Source organism: Pongo pygmaeus, chromosome X (genome assembly GCF_028885625.2).
Source record: "Pongo pygmaeus isolate AG05252 chromosome X, NHGRI_mPonPyg2-v2.0_pri, whole genome shotgun sequence".
Classification (NCBI taxonomy): domain Eukaryota; kingdom Metazoa; phylum Chordata; class Mammalia; order Primates; family Hominidae; genus Pongo; species Pongo pygmaeus.
The window spans coordinates 89491632-89515401 of NC_072396.2; the positions used below are offsets into that span (position 1 = coordinate 89491632).

The window sequence follows — 23770 nt, forward strand, 5'->3', positions numbered from 1 at the left end:
TCTGGTGGGTGTGTAGTTATTTTATATTGTATTTTTTCAAACTTTTTATTTTGAAATAATTGTAGACTTATAGGGAAGTTGTAAAAATAGTACGGACAACTCTTTTTTTTTTTTTTTTTGAGAAGGAGTCTCCCTCTATTGCCCAGGCCAGAGTGCAGTGGCGCGATCTCAGCTCACCGCAAGCTCCGCCTCCTGGGTTCACATCATTTGCCTGCCTCAGCCTCTCCAGCAGCTGGGACTACAGGCTCCCGCCACCATGCCCGGCTAATTTTTTTTTTTTTTTTTTTTTTTGTATTTTTAATAGAGACGGGGTTTCACCGTGTTAGCCAGGATGGTCTCGATATCCTGACCTCGTGATCCGCCCGCTTCGGCCTCCCAAGGTGACAACTCTGTTTTTTTCACCGTTTCCTTCCAGTCATAATATCTTATATAACTATAGTACAATAGCAAAACCGGGAAATTCACATCGATATAATACTGTCAACTAGAGACCTTACTCAGATTTCACCAGTTCTTATATGCATTCCTTTATGCATGTGTGTGTACGTGTGTATAGCTCTGTGCAATTTTATTCCATGTGTAGACTTGTGTAACCACCATCATAATCAATTATAAAACTGTTACATTGTGGCTTTAACTTTTTTTTCCTCTAATTAATGATACTGAGAACATTTTCAAATTCTTATTAGCCATTTAGAAATTTGTGAATGGTCTATTTAAATATTTTGCCAATTTTTAATTGGGTGGGTATTTTCTTTATTCATTTGTAGTAATTATTTGTACATTCTGCATATGAGTTTGTTATTAGATGTTATGTATTACAAGTATTTCCTTCATTATGTGGTTGCCATTTTACTCTCATAATAGTCTTTTGATGAAGAGAAATTCTTAATTTTAATGTATCAATCTCTTATGGTTAATTCTTTTCTATCATGTTTAATAAATTTTTAACTGCCTCAAGTTCATGAAAATATTTTCTTATAGTTTCCTCTAGAAGCTTTATATATTTTGTTTTCACAATTAGGTCTATTATCTATTTTGAATTAATTTTTGGTTCAGGGTGAAGCATGGGGTCAAGGCTCACTTCATCCCTATGGATATACAATTGATCCAAAAACATTAAGTAAAATGTGGCTGGAGGCAGTGGGTGATGCCTGCAATACCAACGCTTTGTGTGGCTGAGGCTGGAGTATTGCTTGAGGCCAGGAGTTTGAGACCTGCCTGGGCAACACAGAAAGATCATGTCTCCACAAATTTAAAAAAAAAAAAATAGACGGGCATGGCCAGGTGCGGTGGCTCACACCTGTAATCCCAGAACTTTGGGAGGCCAAGTCCGGTGGATCACGAGGTCAGGAGATCGAGACCATCCTGGCTAACACAGTGAAACCCTATCTCTATTAAAAACACAAAAAATTAGCCAGGCATGGTGGCGGGCGCCTGTAGTCCCAGCTACTCGGGAGGCTTAGGCAGGAGAATGGCGTGAACCCGGGAGGCGGAGCTTGCAGTGAGTCGAGATTGAGCCACTGCACTCCAGCCTGGGCGACAGAGCGAGACTCCGTCTCAAAAAAATAAATAAAATAAATAAATAAATAAATAAAAATAAAAAATAGACGGGCATGGTGGCACAAGCTAGTTTGCAGACTGACAGGAGGATTGCTTGAGCCCCAGGGATTAGAGGCTGCAGTGTGATCCCACCACTGCACTCCAGCCTGAGCGACAGAGTGAAACCCTGTCCCAAAATAAATAAATAAATAAATAAATAAATAAGAGAAATGGTCATCTTTTACTTTATTGAATTGTAGTAGAGATATATTATAAATCAGGACACTACATATGTGTAGATACATTTTTGAATTATCTTTTCTGTATAATTGGTTTATCTTCACACTAATACCACATTCTCTTAATTACTGTAACTCCATAAGAATTTTATTTTTTTTCTTCAAGAATTCTTGGCTATTCTAAATCCGTTGCTGTTCCCTGTAAATTTTAGAATTAGCTTGTCAGTTTTGCATGGAAAATGCTACTGGTATTTTTATTGGTATTGCATTGAACCTATTGCTCAATTTGGGGGAAACTGACATCTTAACATTATTGAGCTTACTGATCCATAATTATGACATATGTCTCAATTTGTTTAGGTCTTTTAAAATTCCCTCATCAATGTTTTATAGTTTTAGTATAAAGGTCTTGCACATTTTATCAGATATTTTATAGGTGCTTAAGTGGTTTGAAGCCATGGTAAAAGTTGTTTCATTTTCCAATTGTTTCTTGCTAAGATATACAATTGAATGTGTATATTAATTTTCTATACAGAGGTCTTGCTAAATTTGTTTAATAATTCCAAAAGTTTCTTTGTAGATTATTTTTGGTCTTTGTACGTAATTATGTCATTTGTGAATGAAGACAATTTTGTTTATCTTTTCTACTCTTTATACATTTTACTTATTTTTCTTGCTTATTAGGTTGACCAGATTTTACTTATTTACTTTGCCATGTTATAGCGAGCAGTATCTGAAGCACAATGTTGATTAGAAGTGGTAATAGTGGCCATCCATGTTTTGTTCTCGATGTCAAGAGGAAAGCATTCAATATTTTCCAACTGAGTGGTCTAGCTCTAAGTGTCCTTTATAAGAATAAGGTAGTTTGCACTTCTTCCTAGTTTGCTGAGAGTTGATATCATCAATAACTCTTCACCTTTATCAAATGCTTTTTCTGCATCTACTGAGATAAAGGAGTGATTTTTTTCTTATATAATCTGTTAATATCGTTAATTGATTAATTTTTATTGCTAAAAAAACCTTTTTACTACTGGGATAAACCTCACTTAGTAATTATCTATTCTTTTTATATATTGCTGGATTCCATTTGATAATATTTTGTTTGGGATTTTTAATTCATGTGTTTGTAGTTTTCCTTTTTTGTGGTTCTTTTCAGGTTTTGTTATCAGGTTTATGATGGACTCACAGAGTAAATTTTTTAATACTCTCCCTTTCTTGTATATTAAGAATTCTTGTAAAATTGGCATTGTTTCTTACTTAACTGTCCAGATGAATTCACCTGGTAAGGCATATGGATCTAGAATTTTCCTGCAGTAAGGTTTTTAATGATGAATTGAAGGATTTTAATACTCATAGAACATTACATTTTTAAATTTCTTCTTATTTCGTTTTGGCAAGTTGTATTTTAAAATAAATTTGTCCATTTCATTTAACTTATAAAATTCATTGGCCTTAGTTATTTAGAGCATCCTCTCATTTTCTTTACAATATCTTTAGGATCTGTATTGATGTTTCCTTTTCATTCCTGACAGCAATTTCTGTTGTGCTCCCTTTTTTTTGGAATTAGTCTTTGCTAGAGGCTTATTAATTTTGTGAAACACTTCAAAGGACCAATTTTTATTTTTTAATTGTCTCTATCTCATATCTGTGTTTTATTTCATTGATTTATTTTCTTATATATGTATTGTTCCATCACTTCTGCTTTCTTTTGGTTTAATTTGTCATTCTTTTCCTAGTCTTTGATATGGAAGTTTAGGTAATTGATTTTTAACACTTTATTTTTTCTCATATATGCATTTAAAGATATAAATAGCCCACCAGAGCTGCTTTATCTGCCTCCCACAGATTTTGATATACTGTATTTTTATTATTACTTAGTTCAAAATATCGTCTGCTTTCCATTATAATTTCTTATTTGACCCATGGGTTATTTGAAAGTGTATATCTTAATTTCTAAACATTTGAATATATTTTCTCTATCTTTCTGTTATTGTCTTCTATATTAATTCTACTGTATACAGAAAACATATTCCATATGATTTCAGTCCCTGAAATGTATGATCTTGCATTACACCCTAGTATTTGATTCAGCTTGGTAAATATTCCATATAAACTTGAAAAAAAGTATATTCTGCAGTTGCTTCGTGTAATGTTCTGTATACTCTAATTAGGTTGAGTTTTATAATTATATTGTTTGAATCTTCTATATCCTTACTTTGCTTTTTTTAGTAAAATTATTTTATTTAGTTGTAATATCCATCTCTAATTGTTTGAAATAAAAATTTCCATGGTCTTAATTGAACTGTACATTACTTGCTTTTAGAATGTCCTTTTTTTCATTAAAATAATTTCGAAACCACTCTATGGGCTCAACCTTCTGTTTAACACTGACATGAGTTTTTGGAAAGGCCACAAGTCATCAGCTCCATGAAGTGGTGAATTGGTCCTTGTTTTGGAAAGCCCTTCAGATGTTTCTCCAGAAATATATGTTCACGAAATTCTGAACCATCATCAAAACCTGCTTCATTGTTAATTGGGAACTCCCACAATTTCCCCTCTTTTGTCCACTGGATCAACTTTTCAAACCCATTCTGAAGGGGTTGTTCACTAACTGCTTAGCAAATTCCACATCCAAAAGTGAAGGTGATATGTCTGTTTCAGGTGCTTGTTTAGTAACTGCCGTCATGTCAAAAATATTAAGTCTTTTCCCCGTGAATATATTTTTCCTACATCTTTTTCTAAGATCATAGGTCTTCTCCTGGCCAGGATAATTGTCATAGCCTTTGTCAAACTGAATCTGATGCTCTGGTCTTGAACAAACTCTAGCTGTAGCAAGTCTGGCAACTTTCTTATCTATATTATGTTACTGAAACTAATTTTAGGTCTCTCTGCATCTCTCTATGCCCTTGACTCTTCCTAATGCTGCTGGAGCTGCCTCAGCAGCTCTGACTTGGTTGTTTGCTTGTCAAAAGGGAGAGAATCTGCCGCACCAGATTCAGCTGCCACCAACTCAAGACTCGGGCTCCAATTCTCTTCTTTGGAGCATGTTCTGTAGCTCTTTGAAGACTGCCAAGTGTAGCTTCCAAAGTTTTAAGTGGTCTTCTGTTGAGGGGCTTTGTTGTTGGTACGTTTACTGTGCTTAATTCAACTTTCATGCCCTTAATAATGTTTAACAAGTCTTTCTCGTATTTTCCTTTTCACTGCCTTGGCTCTCTGAAGTCTCCTTGGAAGTCTCATCGGTTTGAACAGACTGCTCATCTTTCTTGCTACAGATCATGCTGTTAGTGCCAAAATATCTTTGAATTTATTTTTTGTCCTAACCGCTCCGTGCTGAACAGCCAGTAGCACAATCGCAGCAGCTGATGTCTCCGGGCTTCCAGAGGACAAAGAGTGGCGGGAAAGGAGGCGAGGAGATAGGAATGTCGAGAGTCTAGGAAACATCGCCGAGACACAGATTGAACCAAAAACGCAACTGAAATGGTGTCCGCTGCCAAACACGTCCCCCACCCTCTCTTTTGCTTTTGGTCTGATTGTTCTATCATTTACTGGGAGATATGTGTTAACATCACCAACAATGACTCAGGATTTGCCTATGGTTCTTCCTGTTCTGTGGATTTTTGGTTTATATATTTTGAAGATACATACATAAATTTAGGACTATTGTGCTGCCTATTGGAACAGACATTTTGTCATGAAATGCAATTCTTTATTTCTAACTGTTAATTTGCATTTCTCTGATGATTAGTGATGTTAAGCTTTTTCTTCCCCCCCATATACCGGTTCGCCATTTGTTTCTTGGTTTTTGTTTTTGGAGGTCTTATGAGGTTTTATTCATCCTTTAGAATAGTGACTCTGTTGGTACAAAGGGGTGAAAGCAGTGAGGTTTCCAGAGCTGTGGGCGTTTGCTATTAGTTGCCCAGAATGCCTTCTTACCTGGACACAAACTCCTTTTTCTTGAGCAGAACCTGTTTCTTTTTTTCCGAATATCTATGCCTCTGGCCCAGTGATTAGTACAGAGTTGGGAGTATACCTCAAGCTAAGCTAATGAGAATGTTCCCCAGGACTTTTTTTTTTTTTTTTTTTGCCAGAGCTATGTCAACTCTTGTCTATTTCCACTGGGATTGTTCAGCTATTGGGATGTAAATTTGGACCTACTAGCAATCATCTTGCATAGCATGGCAGGCAAACTGAGGTCAAGCAGCGATAAGCAGAGCTGAGAGGTAGAGAAATTGAGCCCTGACAATATTATTTGCCGTCCGTGATCCAGTCGTGCCTGAAACTGCCACAAATCTCCATTACGCAAGTTGGTAAGTTCCCCTCTTAAGCCTAAGCCAATTGGAGCTACAACATTGTCCCATGTAATGGCAGTATAATCAATTAGGAGACTATTTCAAAAGTCTCCATGACAGCTACAACTTGACAGCAAGATAAGAAAACTTTGAAATCTACCACAGAGGCACTTTACTGAATATTTAATCAAGAAGCACTGTTTTAAGCAAAAGTCATAGTAAACTTAAAGGTATTTTCATTTACCCTATGTGTATATTTTTATAGCTGGTTTTTTTTTCTTGCAATTCCTTTACTTACTCCTCACTCATTTCTATCCCCATTTCCTTTTTTAATTTAAATTTTTTATTTTTAATATTTGTGTGTACCTAGTGATGTATGTATTTACGGGGTACATGAGATATTTCGATACAGACATGCAATGTGTAATAATCACATCATGGAATGGGATAGCCATCCTCTCAAGCACTTACACTTTGTGTTACAAACAAACCAATTATAGTATTTTAGTTATTTTAAAATGTACAATTCAGCTGTTATTGACTATAGCCACTCTGTTGTGCTATCAAATAGCAGGTCTTATTCATTCTTTCTATTTTTGTACCTGTTACCCATCCTCACTTCCCCCACTCCACCATCCCCCTACTCTTAGCAGCCTCTAGTACCCATCTTTCTACTCTCTATGTTCATGAGTTCAATTGTTTTAATTTTCAGATCTCAAAAATAAGTGAGAAACATGCGATGTTTGTCTTTCTGTGCCTGTCTTACTTCACTTAACATAATGACCTCTAGGTCCATTTATCTTGTTGCAAATGACAAGATATTATTATTTTTATGGCTGAGTAATCTTCCATTGTGTGTATGCATCATATTTTCTTTATCCATTCATCTGTTAATGAACACTTAGGTTGCTTCTAAATCTTGGCTATTGTATACAGTGCTGCAACAAACATGAGAGTGGAGGTATCTCTTTGATATACTGATTTTCTTTCTTTGGGGTATATACCCAGCAGTGGGATTGCTGGATCATATGGTAGCTCAATTTTTAGTTATTTTGAGGAACCTCCAAACTACTCTCCATAGTGGTTGTACTAACTTACATTCCCACCAACAGTGCACAAGGCTTCTTTTTTCTCTACATTCTCGCCAACATTTGTTATTGCCTGTCTACTGGATATAAGTCATTTTAACTGGAGTGTGGAATATCTTACCATAGTTTTTCTTTGCATTTCTGTGATGATCAATGTTGTTGAGCACCTTTTCATATGCCTGTTTGCCATTTGTATGTCTCCTTTTAAGAGATGTCTATTCAAATCTTTTGCACATTTTTAATCATATCATTAGATTTTTCCTATAGAGTTGTTTGAATCTCTTATACGTTCTTGTTATTAACCTTTTGTCAGATGAGTAGTTTGCAAATATTTTCTCCCATTCTGTGGGTTGTCTCTTATTTTTGTTTCTTGTTTCCCTTGCTGTGCAGTAGCTTTTTAATTTGTAATCCACAGAATATACATTTTTTTCAGCACCACACCACATCTATTCCAAAACTGACCACATAGTTGGAAGTAAAGCACTCCTCAGCAAATGTAAAAAACAGAAATTGTAACAAACTGTATCTCAGACCACAGTGCAATCAAACTAGAACTCAGGATTAAGAAACTCACTCAAAACTGCTCAACTACATGGAAACTGAACAACCTGCTCCTAAATGACTACTGGGTACATAACGAAATGAAGGCAGAAATAAAGATGTTCTTTGAAACCAACGAGAACCAAGACACAACATACCAGAATCTCTGGGACACATTCAAAGCAGTATGTAGAGGGAAATTTATAGCACTAAATGCCCACAAAAGAAAGCAGGAAAGATCTAAAATTGACATCCTAACATCACGATTAAAAGAACTAGAAAAGAAAGAGCAAACACATTCAAAAGCTAGCAGAAGGCAAGAAATAACTAAGATCAGAGCAGAACTGAAGGAAATATAGACACAAAAAACCTTTCAATGAATCCAGGAGCTGGTTTTTTGAAAAGATCAACAAAATCGATAGACCGCTAGCAAGACTAATAAAGAAGAAAAGAGAGAAGAATCAAATAGATGCAATAAAAAAATGACAAAGGGGATATCACCACCAATCCCACAGAAATACAAACTATCATCAGAGAATACTATAAACACCTCTATGCAAATAAACTAGAAAATCTAGAAGAAATGGATAAATTCCTTGACACATATACTCTCCCAAGACTAAACGAGGAAGAAGTTGAATCTCTGAATAGACCAATAACAGCCTCTGAAATTGAGGCAATAATTAATAGCTTACCAACCAAAAAAAGTCCAGGACCAGATGGATTCACAGCCGAATTCTACCAGAGGTACAAGGAGGAGCTGGTACCATTCCTTCTGAAACTATTCCAATCAATAGAAAAAGAAGGAATCCTCCCTAACTCATTTTATGAGGGCAGCATCATCTTGATACCAAAGCCTGGCAGAGACACAACAAAAAAAGAGAATTTTAGACCAATATCCTTGATGAACATTGATGCAAAAATCCTCAATAAAATACTGGCAAACCGCATCCAGCAGCACATCAAAAAGCTTATCCACCATGATCAAGTGGGCTTCATCCCTATGATGCAAGGCTGGTTCAACATACGCAAATTAATCAAAGTAATCCAGCATATAAACAGAACCAAAGACAAAAACCACATGATTATCTCAATAGATGCAGAAAAGGCTTTTGACAAAATTCAACAGCCCTTCATGCTAAAAACTCTCAATAAATTAGGTATTGATGGTATGTATCTCAAAATAATAAGAGCTATGTATGACAAACCCACAGCCAATATCATACTGAATGGGTAAAAACTGGAAGCATTCCCTCTGAAAACTGGCACAAGACAGGGATGCCCTCTCTCACCACTCCTATTCAACATAGTGTTGGAAGTTCTGGCCAGGGCAATCAGGCAGGAGAAGGAAATAAAGGATATTCAATTAGGAAAAGAGGAAGTCAAATTGTCCTTGTTTGCAGATGACATGATTGTATGTCTAGAAAATCCCATCATCTCAGCCCAAAATCTCCTTAAGCTGATAAGCAACTTCACCAAATTCTCAGGATACAAAATCAATGTGCAAAAATCACAAGCATTCTTATACATCAATCACAGACAAACAGAGAGCCAAATCATGAGTGAACTCCCATTCACAATTGCTTCAAAGAGAATAAAATACCTAGGAATCCAACTTACAAGGGATGTGAAGGAACTCTTCAAGGAGAACTACAAACCACTGCTCAAAGAAATAAAAGATGATACAAAGAAATGGAAGAACATTCCATGCTCATCGGTAGGAAGAATCAATATCATGAAAATGGCCATACTGTCCAAGGTAATTTATAGATTCAATGCCATCCCCATGAAGCTACCAATGACTTTCTTCACAGAATTGGAAAAAACTACTTTAAATTTCACATGGAACCAAAAAAGAGGCCACATTGCCAAGTCAATCCTAAGCCAAAAGAACAAAGCTGGAGGCATCACACTACCTGACTTCAAACTATACTACAAGGCTACAGTAATCAAAACAGCATGGTACTAGTACCAAAACAGAGATACAGACCAATGGCACAGAACAGAGCCCTCAGAAATAACACTGCATATCTACAACTATCTGATCTTTGACAAACCTGACAAAAACAAGCAATGGGGAAAGGATTCCCTATTTAATAAATGGTGCTGGGAAAACTGGCTAGCCATATGTAGAAAGCTGATACTGGATCCCTTCCTTACACCTTATACAAAAATTAATTCAAGATGGATTAAAGACTTAAATGTTAGACCTAAAACCATAAAAACCCTAGAAGAAAACCTAGGCAATACCATTCAGGACATAGGCATGGGCAAGGACTTCATGTCTAAAACACCAAAAGCAATGACAACAAAAGCCAAAATTGACAAATGGGATCTAATTAAACTAAAGAGCTTCTGCACAGCAAAAGAAACCACCATCAGAGTGAACAGGCAACCTACAGAATGGGAGAAAATTTTTGCAATCTACTCATCTGACAAAGGGCTAATATCCAGAATCTACAATGAACTCAAACAAATTTACAAGAAAAAAACAAGCAACCCCATCAACAAGTGGGTGAAGGATATGAACAGACACTTCTCAAAAGAAGACATTTATGCAGCCAAAAAACACATGAAAAAATGCTCATCATCACTGGCCTTCAGAGAAATGCAAATCAAAACCACAATGAGGTACCATCTCACACCAGTTAGAATGGTGATCATTAAAAAGTCAGGAAACAACAGGTGCTGGAGAGGATGTGGGGAAATAGGAACACTTTTACACTTTTGGTGGGACTGTAAATTAGTTCAACCATTGTGGAAGTCGGTGTGGCGATTCCTCAGGGATCTAGAACTAGAAATATCATTTGACCCAGCCATCCCATTACTGGGTATATACCCAAAGGATTATAAATGATGCTTCTATAAAGACACATGCACATGTATGCTTATTGGGGCACTATTCACCATAGCAAATACTTGGAACCAATCCAAATGTCCATCACTGATAGACTGGATTAAGAAAACGTGGCACATATACACCATGAAATACTATGCAGCCATAAAAAATGATGAGTTCATGTCCTTTGTAGGGACATGGATGAAGCTGGAAACCATCATTCTCAGCAAACTATCGCAAGGACAAAAAGCCAAACCCCGCATGTTCTCACTGATATGTGGGAATTGAACAATGAGAACACATGGACACAGGAAGGGGAGCATCACACACCGGGGACTGTTGTGGGGTGGTGGGAGGGGGGAGGTATAGCATTAGGAGATATACCTAATGCTAAATGACGAGTTAATGGGTGCAGCACACCAACATGGCACATGTATACATATGTAACTAACCTGCATATTGTGCACATGTACCCTAAAACTTAAAGTATAATAATAAAATAAAAAATAAAAAAATAAAAAATAAAAAATAAATAAATAATTTTAAAAAAATCAGATGACATCTTCCTTCAGAGAAGATTCTCGCTTTCCTTGACAGATAGCGTAAGAGGTTAATTTTGTAAATACTGTAAGAGGAAATTAATATCAATTGTGCTTGTGTTACCATTTTAGTAAGATCTAATGTATCTCTAATTCATCCCCATTCCTCAAGAGTTGCCCTGCTGACCTTTTGATTGAAAACCTGGAAAATCTCTGTCTTGTCAACCCTAAAAGACTGACGGGGATTTGGTTTTGTTCAATGAAGGATTTGAAGTTGGCTATTTAGTCTCCAGTACCATGAGATTTCAAAATCTATAAAATGTCTTGAAGGTGAGATTGGACATGTGTTTGCAGTAGACAGCTCCCATACAGGACTTTATTATTATTATTATTATACTTTAAGTTCTGGGGTACATGTGCAGAACGTGCAGGTTTGTTACATAAGTATAGACGTGCCATGGTGGTTTGCTGCACCCATCAATCCGTCATCTACATTAGGTATTTCTCCTAATGCTATCCCTCACCCAGCCTCCTATCCCCTGACAGGCCCCAGTGTGTGATGCCCCCCACCCTGTGTCCATGTGTTCTCATTGTTCACCTCCCACTTATGAGTGAGAACATGCAGTGTTTAGTTTTCTGTTCTTGTGTTAGTTTGCGGAGAATGATGGTTTCCAGCTTCATCCATGTCCCTGCAAAGGACATGAACTCACCCTTTTTTACAGCTGTGTAGTATTCCATGGTATATATGTACCACATTTTCTTTATCCAGTCTATCATTGATGGGCATTTGGGTTGGTTCCAAATATTTGCTATTGTGAACAGTACCACAATAAACATATGCCACACAGGACTCTGTCTCTTTTTTATTGATATGTAACATTTGTAACATTCTAGCTATTACAAATATGCAATACATTGTTGTTAAGTATAGTCACCCTACTCTGTTATGAAACACCAGAACTTATTCCTTCAATTTAATGCTATGTCTATTTCCATTAACAAAACTTTTTCATCTCCCCCAACTCATAAAACATTCCCAGCCTCTGTTATCTATCATTCTACTCAATACCTCCATGAGACCAAATATTTTAGCTTCCACATATGAGTAAGAGAATGTGATATTTGTCTTTGTTTGCCTAGGTTATTTAATTTAACATAGTGACTTCCAGTTCCATCCATGTTGCTGCAAATGACATAATTTTATTCTTGTTTATGGCCAAATAGTATTCCACTGTGTATATATACCACATTTTATTTATTCATTTGTCCATTGATGGACAAATAGGTTAAATGCATATATTTGCTACAGTGAATTGCACTTAATTAAACATTTATATACAAGACTTTGAAAATATGCCTTCATTTCTCTGGAGTACATGCCTTGGAATGAACTTGTTGAATCATATAGTAGATGTGTTTAAGTTTTTAGGTAATTACCAGAATATTTTTGAAAGATGTATTATTTTACATTCCAACTAGCAGTGTATGAGTTTCAGTTGCTCTACATCTTGGTTAGCATTTGATATTTCCAGTTTTTTGTTTGTTTGCTTTGCTTTTAGATCTTGCAATAGATATGTAGTGGTATCTCATTGATGTCTTTATTTGAATTTTTCTAATGGATAATGATGTTTAGCATCTTTTCATGTGCTTATTTGCCACTCATATATCTTCTGTATTTGTCAGTTCTTTTGTCCATTTTGTGATTGAGTGATTTGTTTCCTATTGTTGAGTTTTAAGAGTTATTTATATACTCTGTGTACAAGTCCTTTGTCAGAAATGTGATTTGCAAATATTTTCCCTGATTTTTGGCTTGTCCTTTTTTCTTTTTAATGTGAAAAGGTCTCAGGTTTGATCCAGAGTACAACCAGGCAGAATTTAGATTTATTGATAAAATTCAATTCAAGAGCAAGGGTATAGGTAATGGGGGCTATGGAGTTTTATTGTGATTGGGGAGGTGGGGTCAAGATAAAGAGGCCAAGTCTTGTGTAGTTTGAAATTTCTGCCAAAAGCAAGGGACAAAGGGAGTGTTCAGACTTTTTTATCTTGTTGTCTACATGTAAGGCAAAGGGATGTGGGGAGGGTTGGGGACCTAGAAGCTGTCATAGTCAAAAATAGTCTCTCCCTTTATACAGAATTTGTGCCCTTCTTGGGAAATCCTCTTGCTATTTCTGATGTGAGTAATAAGATTTATTTATTATCTATTAATGTACATATGTCATTTATCCCACATCTAGATAAATTCATGGGTTTGGTGGCCAGGCTGCCTGGTGTCAAGCAGGGGAGCCTAGACACCCAAATAAAACAATTGCCAAAGTAAGCAGAGAAGGATGCCTGGACAAAGACCATGAGTGCAATGGATTTTTCTTCTCTTGCTTGTGGCTTGCAAGCTGGGTCCATTTCACAGCTCAGTGGGTTTGGATAGACTCAGTCAATAGCTGATGTGCTTGTGCTTTGAGCTATACCACTCTATGTCGATTCTGCTGGATTCTACCAAGCCTTTGCCCCAAATTTAGCAGGTCTAAGCTTGACATTACATGTGGGGAAACAGGGTGGAGGAGCTTGATGCTAGATAGGGTTGGGAAAGAAAAAAGGGAATAAAGTCTAAGGAGCCTTACTCCTAACCACATCCTTAGAGATGCCAGGCCCATTTGTTGGAGAGAATAGGGCCACAGTCTGGTGTCTTGGCCAGGCACTGCTCTCTGCATTTCCTAAACATTTCCTGTAAAGGGACAAAGTATTCCCCAGGTGGTTCCTCTTATGATGAAGAGTTACTATAAGGCATTTAGAGTCCATGCTGCCAATTGCAGATGGTTAATTAGAGTGCTCCAAGGTCAAAAGTACTTCTGTTTCTGTAGCTGTCCTCAATTCTGTTGCAATATTTTGATCTACATTGGAATTCTCTAGAATGGAAATAGTTAAAATTAAAATCCCTTTAAAAATTCTAAATTACAAAAGATGAAGAAATTGCTAGGAATAAAGAAAGTAATAATTGTCATAATGACACATATTTTGTTCTGCCAAATAAAAATCCCTAGATTATAATTCAGAGCTTATCATAAGATTGCATAGTAAAGGAAAAGGGAAATAATTTGTTTTACATCTAAGGTCCCAAACAGATACAATAAATTATATACAATTAAATTCTCAGTTCTAATGGTCAGTCTCACTAAATCAGACCCTACATATTTGTCACAATTTTAACTAATAAGGATTACCAAATTAGATACCCATCTATTCAACTTATTGAAGGAAGGGCTCATTATTTCAGCGGTTTCCCCTTTGCTTGTCCCATTTGACCTATATTAAGACAAAATAAAAATGAGTGGCACCTGAATGAATCATTATAATACCTCCTATTATAGTGGCACCCATAAAACTCCAAATCCAAACGTTATTGAAATAACAAATTCAATACAACAAGGCTGCTGGAAAATAATTTGCTATTATAGATTTAACTGACATGTCCTATTCAGGACTTCTTTCAATAGCCTCCCAACCCCAAGTCACATATCTCTTCAAAAGGGAACAGTACACTTTACTCAGCTCCCCATGACATGTGAAAGGTCTAGCCATCACACATAGACTATGCAGACAAAACCTGAATCACATTTAGTTGCTGTCAAGATTTCAGCTATGACATTATATTGATGACACTCTTTCAATGGGGACATCTAAATACTCATTAAAGAGCTTTCTTAAGTCTATTTGGACTTTTCAGGGGCTGTATTTCCATTTACAAATTTTACTACTTGTGTGTCTGCTTGTTATAAATGTGGCCTGCCTCACCAACAAGCCCTCAAGGCTGTATCCTTAATCATCCAACAAGTACTTCCTTCAATGTTACCAGGCCCACTCCTTTCTAAATGAAGCATTAGCAACCCTTACTCATGCTGTTTGGGGTCTCTAGACTACTCAAGATGGGCATTGCTTGCCATCTTGGGTTTTCAGTTCAAAAAACAGTCAAACAAACAAACAAAAAACAAAAACAAGCAAAAACAAGACAAAATAAAACCTGCCTTCTTAAGCCTCCAGATATACTCTATAGGTAGGTCTTTTATTATTGATTCAATTTTGAAACTCAATATTGGTCTGTGCAGGGTTACAATTGCTTCCTGATTCAATCTTGGAAGATTGTATGTTTCCAGGAATTTATTCATTTTCTTTAGATTTTTTTTTCAGCATTTGTCTTCTCTTTATTTATGATCTTCTAATTTTTTTTATTATTATACTTTAAGTTTTAGGGTACATGAGCACAATGTGCATGTTTGTTACATATGTATACACGTGCCATGATGGTGTGCTGCACCCATTAACTCATCATTTAGCATTAGGTATATCTCCTAATGCTATCCCTCCCCCCTCCCCCCACCCCACAACAGTCCCCGGTGTGTGATGTTCGCCTTCCTGTGTCCATGTGTTCTCATTGTTCAATTCCCACCTATAAGTTAGAACGTGCGGTGTTTGTTTTTTTGTCCTTGAGATAGTTTGATGAGAATGATGGTTTCCAACTTCATCCATGTCCCTAGATTTTCTAGTTTGTGTGCATAGAGGTGTTCATAAGTCTTTGAGGATGGTATTACAACTGATCCCACAGAAATACTTCTGTGGAAATACAGAAGCATTTCTGTGGAATCAGTTGTAATACCACCCTTGTTTCTTCTGATTGTGCTTATTTGAATCTTCTCTCTCTTATTCATTGTTAATCTAGCTAGCAGTCAATTGATCTTGTTTATCCTTACCAAGAACCAACTTGTCATTTCATTGATTCTTTCTGTGGATCTCTGGATCTCAATTATGTTCAGTTCCAATCTGATCAGTTTTTGTTTTCTGCTGTAAGCTTTGAGGTTTTGTTTTCTAATTTTTCTAGGTGTGATGTTAGATTACTAATTACTAATTTGAGATTGTCCTAACTTCTTGAGGTAGGCAATTAACACTGTAAACTTTCCTCTTAACACCACTTTTGTTGCATCCCAGAGATTTTGGTATGTTGTATCCCTGTTTTTGTTTATTTCAAAGATTTTTTAAAAATTCCTTCCTTGATTTTGTTGTTACCCAAAAGTCATTCAGAATCAAGTTGTTTAACTTCCATGGAATTGTGTGGTTTTGAGAGATCTTCTCAGTATAGATTTCTATTTTTAGTCCACTGTGTTCTGACAGTATGGTTGGTATAATTTCATTTTTTTAAATTTATTAAGACTTGCTTTGCAACCAAGCATGTGGACAATCTTGGAGTATGTTTGATGTGCAGATGAGAAGAATGTATATTCTGTGGTTGATGGATGAAGTATTCTATGGATGTCTATTAGGTCCAATTGGTCAAGCATCAAGCTTAAGTCCAGAATTTCTTTGCTAGTTTTCTTCCTAATGATCTATTTACTTCTGTCAGTGGGGTGTTGCAGTTCATTGCTGTAATTGTGTATATGTCTAAGTCTTTTTGTATGTCTAAAAGTACTTGTTTTATGAATCTGGATGAGCAAATGTTGCATGTATATATCTTTAGAATCATTAAGTCATCTTCTTTAATTTGTCATTATATAATGCCCTCCTTTGACCTTTTTTACTGTTGTGGGTCTAAAGTCTGTTTTATCTGATATAAGATTAGTGACCCGTGCTCTTTTTGTTTTTTGTTTGCATTGGTGTTTCTTCATCCAATCCTTTACTTTGAGTCTGTGGGTTCCATTTTGTGTGAGATAGGTCTTTCAAAGACAGCAGATGAATGGATTTTGGTTTTTTATCCAACTTGCCATTCTTCACCTTTTACATGGGATGTTTAGACCATTTGTGTTCAAGGTTAATATTGATACTTGAGGTTTTGATTCTATTGTGAATTTGTTAGCTCTTTGCTTTGTAGTTTCTATTTGTTTATGCTTTTTATAGGATCTATGGGATATTAACTTAAGTGTGTTTTTGTGGTAGTCAGTATCATTCTTTTGTTTCCATGTTTAGAACTCCCTGAAAAAATCTCTTGTAATGCTGGTCTAGTGTTAATAAATTCCCTTAGCATTTGCTTGTCTGGAAAATATTTCATTTCTCCTTCACTTATGAAGCTTAGTTTGGCAAGATATAAATTCTTGGTTGAAATTAATTTTTTTAAACAATGCTGAAAATAGTCCCCCAATATCTCCTGGATTGTAAAGCTTCTGCTGAAAAATTTACTGTTAGCCTGATGTCACTCCCTTTGTATTTGATCTGTCCTTTCTCTACAGCAGTCTTTAAGACTTTTTTCTTTGGCATTGACCTTGGACAGTCTGGTGACTATATGCGTTGGTGAAGTTCGTTTTGTATAGTATCTCACAGGTGTACTCTGGATTTCTTGTATATGGATGTCTATTTTTCTAGCAAGATTGGGAAGTTTTCTTGAATTATTCCCTAAAATATATTTTTCCTGTTTGTTTGCTTTTCCCCTACCTCTCTCTGGATTGCCAATAATTTGTATGTTTTGTCACCTCACATATTATGATATTTCTTGAAGACCCTCCTCATTTATTAAAATTCTTTTCTCTTTATTTTTGTCAGACTGGTTTAGCTCAAAAAACCAGTCTTCAAACTCTAATATTATTTCTTCTACTTTACCCAGTTTACCAACAAAGTTTCAATTGTGTCTTAACAATTGTTAAGTGAGTTTTCAATTACAGAAACTCTGATTGATTTCTTTTTAAGATGTTTATCTCTTCCTTTCTTTCCTAGGTTGCTTTAGAAATTTAGTCATGTTGATTTTTAACTTTGTATTGAATTTCATTGAGCTTCTTTGCTATCCATACTTTGAATTCTTTATCTGTCATTTCTGAATTTCCATTTTGTTTAGGGATTATTGCTGGAGAGCTAGTGTGATCCTTCGGCGGTATAACTTCATTCAGATTTTTTATGGTACCAGAATTATTGTGCTGGTTCCTTCTCATTTGGAGATGCTGGCACTTCTAATTTCTGTAAATACTTCTGTGCAGGTAGGATTTTTTTCTTTTTCTTTGTTTTCTTATAATGTTGTTATTATTTCATTATTAATATTTTTTCTTTCCCTTTCACTCCCCTCCTATGGGGTGTGACTAGAGCATGCTCCGTAAAGTCTCTTGGCTTAGCTTCTATAGCACTATGCACTTCTTTTGGTACAGTTTATATTAGGCTGTGCAGTTTATCCAACAAGCCTGTAAATGACTTTTATAGTTACGAGCTGGCTGTGAGCAAAATATGTGGGTATATACTTGATCATTGTTACTGGCAGAAGCTCTCTGTTGCCTCAGGCAATGGGTTGATTTATAGAATGCACAGTGGTCAGAGCTCTTTCCTCAGGCATGGAAGAGCAGGAGCCACAAAAGGAGGGGCCAGACTGGGTATGTCCACCTGCAGGTCCTCTGATGGCAGGCACAAGCACCAGTGCCAAGGGATAATCCAGTGGGTGGTCACCAGGCACCCAATGGCATGCCTATGCTTGGAGCTGGCAAACCTCCTCAGCTCCAAGTTCTCTACACAGCGATGGGGGGCATCTTAAGCTTATAATCCAGGAGAGTGGGCACTCCAGATGCCTGGAGATATGCCTGGGTGTGGAGCAGAGAGGGCCCCCCTGCAACAAGATCTCTGCACAAAGGGGGTTGGGCATCTCAGGCTGCTGAAACAGGCAAACAAGTGCTCCATGTGCCTGGACATCTGCCTAGGTGTGGAGCAGAGATGACACCCTGCAAGATCTCTGCACAGAAGGGATGGGGCATCTCAGGCTGCTTGACCAAGCAAGCACATTCTCTGAATGCCTGGAAATCTGCTTGACTGTGTCAGAAAGGGTCCTCCTGCACCAAAATCTCTGCACAAGAGGGGTGGGGTTGGTCATGCTGCAGGTTCTGGTGACCAGGTGTTCCAAATATCTGGAGATCTGACTGGGCATGAAGTAGAGAGAACTGCACCAAGAACTATGTGCAGGAAGGGTGGGGTGGCTCAGGCTGCTGAACCAAGAGAACAGGTGCTCCAATGGCTGAAGGTCCGCCTGGGCATGGAGCAGAGAAAACTGCATCAAGAACTATGTGTGGCAAGGGTGGGGTGGCTCAGGCTGCTAAGCCAGGTGAATGGGTGCTCCAAATACTTGGAGATCTGCTTGAGTGTGGAGCAGAGAGCACACCCCTGCACCACAATATATGTCCAGGAAGGGTGGGTGGCTCAGGCTGCTGATCCAGACAAGTGGGTCCCCAATGCCTGGATTTCTGCTTCAGGGTGGAGCAGAAAGGGCCCCCCTGTACTGTGATATCAGAGAAGCAGGGTGGGGAACCCAGCAATGGTACATGCAGATCAGTTCAATGTTGCCAAGCTAGCCCTGGGTGCAAGACTTTTTGCCCAAAAGAAACTGCAGCTATAGCAGCTCTCATCCCACCCCAGGCATGGGAAGGGAATGAGCACAGTTATAGCACCTACTGTTGAGGCACTTTTCACAGTTCTGGCTATAGAGGCCACTACTCCACTCCAGAGCAGGAACTCCAATCTCTGACCCAAGACTAAATGCCTGCTTGGCCACACTTCCAGGTTGCCAAAGAATTGCTGACTTCGGATGCACCTGGGTTAAAGGTGGTATCCTGCTCTCAGTCCTGGGTTTGGGAAAATGCGTGAAGCTTTCCCTGGTTTCTTTCACTCACAGCATCTCCAAGCCTGTCCCCAGGTTAACTCCAGGACTTGGGAGAAGCAAAGTGCTCTCCATTGGCCTGGTTTGCTTGGACCTCTAATGGAAAAGTGAGTCACAGAGGGTGGATCTCTTCCTCTCTCATGTACTGGGGTTTCACTCACTTTTATCAGCCAAATGCCATTATGGGGGCAGTTTATCAGCATTCTCCTTTCCAAGATCTGGGGTATTCTTCACAATTCTGATGGATTCCCTTTTTTCTTTCTTGAATTAAAGCTTAGAGTCTATCTTTATACAGTATATTGTTATTTCCAGGTGCCTGAGGCATGCTGAAAGCCTCTAATTCACCAACTTGAAAAAAAAAAAGTTTTAGCTCTTATCTTTAGATCTTTAACACATTTTTAAAAATTAATTAATTAATTTTTTCCAAAAGTTATTGGGGTAAGGGTGGTATTTGGTTACATAAGTAAGTTCTTCAGTGCAGATTTGTGAGATTTTTGTGCATCCGTCACCCGAGCAGTATATGCTGCACCATATTTGTAGTCTTTTATCCCTCACTCTCTTCCCACTCTTCCCCCAAAGTCCCCAAAGTCCACTGTATCATTCTTATGCCTTTGTGTCCTCATAGCTTAGCTCCCCCATATCAGTGAGAACATACAATGTTTGGTTTTTCATTCCTGAGTTACTTCACTTAGAATAATAGTCTCCAATCTCATCCAGGTCACAGCAAATGCTGTTAATTCATTTCTTTTTATGGCTGCATAGTATTCCATTGTACATATATACCACAGTTTCTTTATCCACTCGTTGACTGATGGGCATATGGGTTGTTTCCATGATTTTGCTACTGCGAATTGTGCAATTCTAAACATGCGTGTACAAGTATCTTTTTTGAATAATGACTTATTTTCCTCTGGTTAGATACCCAGTAGTGGGATTGCTGGATCAAATAGTAGTTTTCTTTTTGGTTCCTTAAGGAATCTCCACACTGTTTCCATAGTGGCTGTACTAATTTACATTCCCACCTGTTCACTGTGTCCATGCCAACATCTACTGTTTTTAGATTTTTTGATTATGGCCATTCTTGCAAGAGTAAGGTGGTATCACATGGTGGTTTTGATTTGTGTTTCCCTTATCATTAGTGATGTTGAGCATTTTTTCATACGTTTTTTGGCTATTTGTATAACTTCTTTTGAGTATTGTCTATTCATGTCCTTGGCCCACTTTTTGATGAGATTGTTTGTTTTCTTCTTATTGATTTGTTTGAGTTCATTGTAAATTCTGGATATTAGTCCTTTGTCAGATGTATAGATTGGGAAGATTTTCTTCCACTCTGTGGGTTTTCTGTTTACTCTGTTGATTATTTCTTTTGCTATGAAGAAGCTTTTTGATTTAATCAAGTCTCATATATTTATCTCACTACCTGATTTCAAACTATACTATTATGTTATAGTCACTAAAACAGAATGGTAGTGGTATAAAAATAGGCACATGGGCCAATGGGACAGAATAGAGAACCCAGTAATAAACCCAAATACTTATAGCTAACTGATCTACAACAAAGCAAACAAAAACATAAAGTGGGGAAGGGACAACCTTTTCAACAAATGGTGCTGGGATAGTTGGCTAGCCACATGTTGGAGAATGTAACTGGATAGTCATCTCTCTCCTTATACAACAATCGACTCAAGATAGATTAAGGACTTAAACCTAAAATCTGAAACTATAAAAATTCTAGAAGATAACATTGGAAAAACCCTTGTAGACATTGGCTTAGGCAAAGATTTCATGACCAAGAACCCAAAAGCAAATGCAATAAAAACAAAGATAAAATAGCTGGGACCTAGGTAAATCAGGGATTTCTTCTTGGTTTGGATCCATTGCTGGTGAGCTAGCATGATTTTTGGGGGGTGTTAAAGAGCCTTGTTTTGTCACATTACCAGGGCTGGTTTTCTGATTCCTTCTCATTTGGGTAGGCTCTGTCAGAGGGAAAGTCTAGGGCTGAAGGTGTTGTTCTGAAGAGGATGTTCCCTTAATATAGTAGTCTCCCCATTTTCCTATGGATGTGGCTTCCTGTGAGCTGAACTGCAGTGATTGTTGTCTCTCTTCTGGGTCTAGCCACCCAGCAAGTCTACCGGCTCCAGGCTGGTACTGGGGATTGTCTGCAGAGTCCTGTGATGTGAACTATCTATGTGTCTCTCAGCCATGGATACCAGTGCCTGTTCTGGTGGAGGTGGCAGGGGAGTGCAATGGACTTCATGAGGGTTCTTAGCTTTGGTGTAATGCTCCATTTTTGTGCTGGTTGGCTTCCTGCCAGGAGGTGGCGCTTTCCAGAAAGCACCAGCTGTAGTAGTATAGAGAGGGACTGGTGGTGGACGGGGCCCTAGAACTCCCAAGATTATATGCCCGTTGTCTTCTGCTACCAGGGTGGATAGGGAAGGACCATCAAGTGGTGGTGGGGCTAGACGTGTCTGAGCTCAGAATCTCCTTAGGTGGGTCTTGCTGCAGCTGCTGTGGGGGATGGCGGTGAGATTCACAGATCATTGGAGTTGTGCACCTAGGAGGATTATAGTTACCTCTGCTGAGTCGTGCAGGTTGTCAGGGAAGTGGGCTAATGCCATCAGTCACAGGCCTCATCCAGCTCCCACACAAAATGAAGGGCTGGTCTCACTCCCACCATGCCCCCACAACAGCCCTGAGTCTGTTTCCAGGTGGAGGGCATGATGGGGTTGAAAATTTGCCCTGGGCTACCCTCCTCCCAGCTGTGAGAGAAAAGGGCTTGGTTCTTCCCCACTTATGTAGTCTGCACACCAGATTTGCACCCTCCCCTGAGATCTGGCCAGGAGGCATCTTGCTCTGTTCAAATTATTACAAAGTTCAGCTAGAGATTTCCTTCTCCCTGTGGAGTTATACCCCTTGCTCGTCTGGTCACCCACCCAATGGATCCCTGTGGTGCCAGGCAGGAATGGCCTGCTAGGAGATGCAGCAAGCTCCCAGGACCTTTCTGCTCCTTCCTCTACCCCTGTATTTCACTCAGCTCTCTAAATTGGCTCAGCTACAGGTAAGGTGGGAAACTTCTCCAGCAAACAAACCTTCAACTTCTCCAGTGGGGGTGTATGTGCAGGAGAGAAGGGTCTCCCTTTCCCACTAATGCAGTTGGGGCACTCACAGTACTTGGGGTGTCCCCCAGGTACTGCAGGAGCAGTCTGCTTCCTTCAGAGGGTCCGTGGATCTTGTTGGGATTGCTGGTTTGTTCTTGCAGTCTATCTGGAGCTAAAATTCACAATGTGAGCTTCCGCAAGCTGCTCTGTCCAGAGCTGCAATCTAGTCCTGCCTTCCACCTGCCATGATGATCTCTAAGCCTCCTTTAATACATTTTAAAATATTTTTTTGTATGTGATGTAAAGTAGCAGTCAAATTTATGCTTTTTCATGTGACTATCCAGTTTTCCCAACATCACTTTTTGGAGAAACTGCCTTTTTTCCATTGTGTGGTCTTGGCATTCTCCTCAAACATCATTTGACTCTATACTGAAGGGTTTATTTCTGGGCTGTCTATTCTTTTTCATTGGTCTATATGTCTGTCTTTATGCTATTACCACCCTGTATGTTTTGTTTACTATAGCTTTGTAGTAAATTTGAAACCAGGAAGCGTGAGGTCTCCAAATTTATTCTTCTTTTTCAAGACTGTTTTGGCTATTTGGGTCATTTGAGATTCCATATAAATTTTAAGTTAGTGTTTTTATTGCTGCAAAAAGTACATTGGAATTTTGATAGACATTGCATTGAATCTGTAGATTTCTTTGTGTAATATGATGGCTAATTTTATGTGTCAACTTGATTAGTCATTGGGTGCCCAGATATTTAGCCAAAGCATTATTCTGGATATGTCTAGGAGAGTCTTTCTGAATGAAAATTTGAATCTGTAGACTGAGTAAAGCAGATTGACTTCCCTAATTTGGATAGGCCTCATTGAATCAGTTGAAAGCCTGAATAGAAAAAAAAGGCTGAGTACGAGGGAATTTATCCGAACTGATTGCCTTCAAGCTGGGACATCTTTTTTTTTTTTCCTACCTTCAGACACAAACTGAAACATTGG

General features: G+C 38.0%; 1 protein-coding gene and 1 pseudogene across 1 annotated transcript in view; both read right to left on the reverse strand.

Annotated features, from left to right (window-relative positions):
- POF1B (POF1B actin binding protein) overlaps positions 1 to 23770 on the reverse strand; it is a 436069-nt gene that overhangs the window by 389995 nt on the left and 22304 nt on the right. The window lies entirely within an intron of this gene.
- On the reverse strand, positions 4075 to 5222 carry LOC129023825 (small ribosomal subunit protein mS31-like; annotated as a pseudogene).